Source organism: Mus caroli, chromosome X, assembly GCF_900094665.2.
Source record: "Mus caroli chromosome X, CAROLI_EIJ_v1.1, whole genome shotgun sequence".
Classification (NCBI taxonomy): Eukaryota; Metazoa; Chordata; class Mammalia; order Rodentia; family Muridae; genus Mus; species Mus caroli.
In genome coordinates, this window is record NC_034589.1 from 31,394,214 (window position 1) to 31,400,766 (window position 6,553).

At 46.5% G+C, this 6,553-nt stretch overlaps 1 pseudogene; it reads right to left on the reverse strand.

Annotated features, from left to right (window-relative positions):
* Window positions 1-2,595, reverse strand: part of LOC110286901 — a 24,615-nt pseudogene extending 22,020 nt beyond the window's left edge.
* Between the last annotated feature and the right edge of the window lie 3,958 nt (window positions 2,596-6,553).

The following is a 6,553-nucleotide window of genomic DNA, read 5'->3' on the forward strand; positions in this document are numbered from 1 at the left end:
AACGCTGCCTGACCAGAGCTGGGACAGGCAGTATGGGGATGGTGCTGAGTAGATCACCTTGGTTACCGACTATGAGGATGGTCTTATTCCTAGGCTACTTGGTCCCAACCCGCACTGTGATTGTTAAGTTGTTTCGGGAGTGTAGAGATGGTAGCATCGGTCATGTACCAGTATGGGCCACTAAGAAGGTAGCTTGACCCCAGCTTATTCTGGCACTGTGTATTGGCACAGAAGGGCATATCTTAAGCTAGGCCTGGGGGTCTGTTAATGTTATAGATGAGCAGAGTTATGGGTGACTCAACAGGCCAAGATTGGTGGACAAGAATTGTGATCCATGCTATGCCTAACAGTTTGAACAGGGTCTTGATTACTTACCAATTGCTGCTGGTGATCAGGTATATTGACCTCAGCTGGTCCAGAGACTCAGATGGCACAAGAGTCACTTAGGAGGTTGGTTTGTGCACAGGCTGAGTGACTGAAGGCTTTGGGGAGTATTAGTTCGCCAGTATCGGAAAGGACCTTGAACTCTCTCAAGACTGGGATGGTTCACAGCGAATAGTGGAAAGGACCTTGAGCTCTTGCCAGGCTGGAGTGGTGCTCTTCCAGCAGTGGGACCTTGAGATCTTAAGCTGTCCCCAGGCTAGAATGGTGCACAATATGGTTAGCTCCAACTAGACAGTGGACTGGCCCAGGCAGTGAATCACTTAGGATCTTAGGATAATGCCCAGACTGCTTGAAACTGTATGAGCCTGGGAACTATGTAATGGTGTGTTGGGTAGGGTCCTGGATCAGTCATGAAACTGAAGCAAACTGAATGACTAAGCCAGGACTGGGATATGGGAGTGGTGTAGGATGGCACTCTCTAGACATCTCTCTACTCTGGATAGTACTTGGGCTGCTTGGCCCCAACTAGGTCTGAAACTCTGGAGATGGCGCAGAAGGGCAAGTGTCTGAGTGATTGACAAAGCAGTGCTGACCTGTGATCAGCTGGACCTGAGCTAAGCCTGGGAGGGTGAGGAAGGCACATTAGGGAGTATTTTGATAAGTAACCAGGTTCTACTGTTGGCTCAGGCTAAAAGACCAAAGTTAGGCCTGTGGGGGTGATGAAGGCAAGTGTATTTATTGGGTTTTTATTAGGCTGTACTGATGGGCAAACTGCTTGATTCAAGCTAGGCCAGGGTGTATGAGATGGTGTGGAATAAGAGTCCTAATCAATTAGGATGATCTTCTGCTACCCTTATTGTTTGTTCTAAACAAGTCTTGGCTTGTTAGGCTCCTGAGTGAGGGAGTGCCTGCCATTGAACACTCCCCATAGTATACTGGTAGGTAGGTGACATAGTCCCAGACAGCTCTGTGTATATGGGGATAACAAGGAAGGACCAAGTTCTAGGCCAAAAAGAGATGGATTGTGTGCAGGCTACGTGACCTGAACTAGCCCAGTAGAGTGATCATGCGTCTGTCACTTACCAGTCTGGTCTGGTACACAGTATGCCTGAGATTGTGGGGCCACATTGTAGACTGCAGTGAGGCATGAGGACAACATTCTGGGTCACTAACAAGACTTGGCAGGCATGCAAGCTGCTTGACCTGAACTAGGCCAAGGAGTACAGGGATGGAGCATGAAGTCAATCTTTCTCCTCACCAGGCTGGATGGTGCCCAGGCTGCTGAAGCCATTCTAAACCTGGAATGTGAGGATGTTCTTGGAAGTACAGAGGTCTGGGTCATTCACCAGGCCAGGCTAGAGGACAGGCATTGCTGCTCAAACTACTAGGGTGTATTAGTGCCATAACAAGAGGACCATATCTTGAGTTCTATGATGTACAATGTGATTGACTCCAGCTAAGTTGGGATGAGGAGGGCTATGGCAAGTGAGATTTGTACGAATTCACCAGGCTTTGTGATAATTACAGGGCCTTGTAGATGGAGGATGTGATGGTAGAGCTGGATCTTGGCCAAATAGCAGTCTGGGCTGAGAATATGGGGCTTTAATGGAGACAGTGGTCTGGGACACTCACCAGAATGCGCTAATCTGTGATCTACTTCACCAGAGCTCAGAGATGGCTGGTTAATGGTGAATCTTGGTCTACCACTGGGTTGATCTCTTCTTCAGGCTGCGTAGTCCAAGCAAGGCCTGTGAATGTTAGGAGGGTACACAAGAGGAAGAGTCTTGATACTCATTGTTTCTTCTAGTCTCATTTCTTGATCCTCAAGTCATGGAATCGTTAGCTTTCTTTCCCTCTCCCTCTCCCTCTCCCTCTCCCTCTCCCTCTCTGTGTGCGTGCGCGCGTGTGTATGTGACAGAGAGAGAGAGAGAGAGAGAGAGAGAGAGAGAGAGAGAGAGAGAGAGAGAGAGAGAGAGAGAGGCTTGTCAGGGATGAGGAGCATTCAGAATTTGATCACTTACCAAAGTAGGCTTAAGAACAGGCAGCCTGACTGCAAGTCAACCACTGTGGGGATGACACAGAAGAACAAAAATATGGTTCCCTTGCAGGCTGAGCTTGTTTGAAGGATTTTTGACTCAAGCTAGACCTGGAAGGGTTGTGATGGAAGGAGAAAATAGGATCAAGATAATTTACCTGGTTGAGCTGGTCCACAGTCTGCCTGTGACTGTGAGATCACTCTTTAAATCTGAGCAGGTAGAGGAGGGCATGGGTCTGGGTCACAAAGGAATATTGCTTGCCTGGGAGCTGCTGGAGTGGGACCAAGCATGGGAATGTGAGAGTGATACTAGAGTATGGGGTCTCAATCCCTACCAACAGTGATGTGGGTTTGTGGACATGTCCAGAGAGCACAATGGTCCAGATCTTTCATCAGGCTTGGCTAGAGTGTAGACTGTGCACAATAAACTAGGCCTGCAATGGCTAGTACCACTCAAGCAGCATAGGCTCTTTATCTCTCATCAGGCTTGGATGGAATATAATCTTATCTGCCTCAGCTAGCTCAGTAGTGTGAATGTGATGTGGGGAATGTCATGATGATGAACCAGTCTTAACTGCTAGCCATGCTTTGAATCCCCCAGCTGGGTCTGAGAGTTCAGTAATGGTGTGGACTGGCAAGGTTCTAAGGTACTATATGACTGGGAAGCTGAGTAACAAGGTGATCCATACTAGGTTTGAGAGTGTGAGGGCTGTATGGGAGAGCAATGACTGACCACTCACTGGTCTGGCCTAGTGCCCAGTCTCCTTGATGCCAACTGGGCCAGAGACTCTGAAGATGGCAGAGGAATTCACAGTTGTGGGTCACATACCAACTATGTTCAACTGCTTGACCTGAACTAGGCCTGGGAGTCAGAGGAAAGTACTAGAGAGGGAGTCATGATCACTCAACAGGCTGGGGTATTGCTCAGGCTCTAAGTGTATGCAACAGGAAGGTGGGGACACAAGGTACTCACTAGAATGACCTCATACATTGTCTTCCTGGGACTGTGTCTTGAATCACTTGTCTGAACAGTTGCAGAAGGACAGGGGTCTGGGGAACTAACCAGACTTGGCTGGTCAGTGAACTGCTTGACCCAAACTCAAATCTGAGTGTCAGGATGATTCAGTAAGGTGGGCTCTTGATCCTACACTAGGTTATCTTGGCTAGCGTAAAGGCTGTTCAACCCAAGCTAGACCAGGGAGTATTAGGAGGATACCCCAGGATATCTTACTAAACTGAGTCTCTTACTAAACTGAGATGGTGTCCATTCTGATTGACCCCAGTAGGCCAGGGAGTATGAAAATGGCTCTGGCTGACCTGGGAATTCACCATTGTGGGCTGCTGTACCGACTGTGTAACCCCAGCTACACCTGGCAATATGAGAATAGATTCTTAGATACTCACCAGTCTGGGCTGGTGCCAGCCTGCTTGACGTGAGTGTGGTAATGGGTGAGGATGGGTGGGGTTCTGCATACCCCTCCAGGCTGAGGTGGTAGTCAGACCACCTCCTATTGTGAGATCATTGCTATTCTGACATGGTGGGGGAGGGGAGGGGTCTGTGTAACCAGTCATGCTGGGGAAGGTGATGATGCTTCAGCCAAGCTAGCAATGTGACTAGAGAATAAGCTTAGAATTGCCACCTGTCAATCTTCCCATCAATTTTCCACTGAAGAATTCATGGCAAGAAATGAGATCTTTCAGGATAGTTTTACAAGGACAGTTTTACTTTGCTGACCCAGAATAGCACACAGATATTATCAAGCTATATGCTGCAGTTCTGTTACATTGTTGTTTATTTTGTTTGGGGGGTTTTTGAGATAAGGTTTCTCTGTATAGTCCTGGCTGTCCTGTAACTCACTCTGTAGAGCAGACTGGCCTTGAACTCAAAGATCTGCTGAGCGCACATTATTAAATTTGTTTCAAGGACAAGAGAGAATGTCTTTTTTTCAGGAAAAGGTATTGTCATAGTTCTCAAGAAGCATGTCTATGCAGGTGATCACTGGTGAAGTCCAAGTCAAGGCACAATACGGCAGCATCAGTGAGCATCACAAGTCAAGGAATGATAGGACAGTCAACCTCATTCTTTAAAAATGACAGTAAGGAAGAGGCAGATGAACTTAATGGCTGTCCTCTCAAAAACAAAAAGTAGAATTTAGTCCTGCAAACTAAAGAGATCATCAGGAGCCTATCATAACTGTCCCCTGAAAGGCTGCAATGAAAACAGATGCAGGGACCCACAGCCAAGCATTAGATGGAGTTCATGAGTCTTGTGGAAGAGTTAGGGGAAGAATTTGGGGACACCGGGAGGATGGGGAGTCTACAGTAAGAGCAACAGAGTGGACAAACCTAGACCATTGCAGGCTCCCAGAGACTGAACCACCAACCAAAGAGCTAGTATGTGGGATGGGGCTGAGTTCCTATCACCACCACATGTATAGCACATATGCAGCTTGGTCTTCATGTGGGTCCCTAAACAACTGGATCAGAGAGGGGGAGGTGGGACAGTCCTTGAATGTGTTGCCTGCCTGTGGACCCCCTTCCCTGGCTGGGCATCCTTTTCTGGCCTTGCTGGTGGAGGGTGTGACCAATCCTGCAGAGACTTGATAGGCCAGGGTGGGTTGGCACAGGGACATTGCTCTTTGAGCATTTGAAGGTGTGCATAAAGCATAGAAACATCTCATTGTAAATAAAGCCCCTCCTCTATCCTCCTGACTCTCCCAGACCAGGGATGTTTTTGCATCCCCAAGGACAGGAAAGGACTGGCACACAGGCAGTGAATGTTGATGAGCAAGCCTTCCTGATTTCCCCAAACCCCATGTTAGTAGTTCCAAGAGCATCTAACCAATCTCTTAGCATTTCTCTGCCAATATGTATTTATTCTTATAATTTCATAGTGATACTTTTAATATAATAAAACCTGGACTCCTGTTTAACCTGTGATGGGTTTGGTGTTTTTTTTTTTTTTTATGAGTTATGTAAAGTGTAAGCCACATAAGAGCCAGGAGAAAGAGTCACAACATAATGAGAAGAAGTTTGCTAAATGGGGCTAGAATTAGAAGTACCATGTGGTCTTCATGTGATTTACCTTAAAAGAGGGTCAGTCCCTCTTCTGAAACCAGGGTGTTGTCTTCTCTTGCCAGCTCATGGTTTGTGGTATGACTGTGTCAGTCCTATTGGGATCCAGAGAAAGCCCACAGGAGAAAGCATACTGGTAGAGCCTCTGGTCCCACATCAGTGTTGACAATTATGCTGTGTTTCTATAGGTGTCAGTGGGGACTAAAGTATACATTGATTTTGCAAGGTGCTCCTGAACAAGCTGATACCTTATCTCCTGGGCGTGCTTATATATTTGGTTTTGAGTCATAAATGAGCTTGTTCAATTATGGTTTATCCTTGGGAATGCCCTACGGAACTTGAATTTCCTGGAGTTGGCAAAAGATGATAAAAAACAAAAACAACCCAATCACAAAAGAACACATATGGTATGCACTCACTGATAAGTGGATATTAGCCCAGAAACTTAGAATACCCAAGATACAATTCACAGACCATATGAAGCGCAAGAAGGAAGACCAAAGTGTAGATGCTTCAGTCTATCTTAGAAGGGGGAACAAAATACTGACGGGAACAAATGCAGAGACAAAGTGTGGAGCAGAGACTGAAGGAAAGACCATTGAGAAACTTTCCCCACCTGGGGATCCATCCCATATATAGTCACCAAACCTAGACACTATTGTCGATGCCACAAAGCGCTTGCTGATAGGAGCCTAATATATCTGGCTCCTGAGAGGCTCTTCCAGAGCCTGACAAATACAGAGGCAGATGCTGGTAGCCAACCATTGGACTGAGCATGGGTGTCCCCGATGGAGGAGTTGAAGAAGGGACTGATCCCTAGCATCTTTGATCCCTAGCATCTTTGTCTTCATATGTAAATCTTTTCATCTTTACATCCCCTTTCTCCTTGTCTTCTACTTAAAGTAGGCACCCAGAAAGCACATTTTTGTCATTAGTGTATTAAGCCAACAATACATTTATTTTGTGAGGTTGTTTTTCTCAGGAAGCCTGATAGCTCTTTGAAGCAGGGTAGGTGGTTTTTTTTTGTTGTTGTTGTTGTTGTTGTTGTTTTAAAAAACA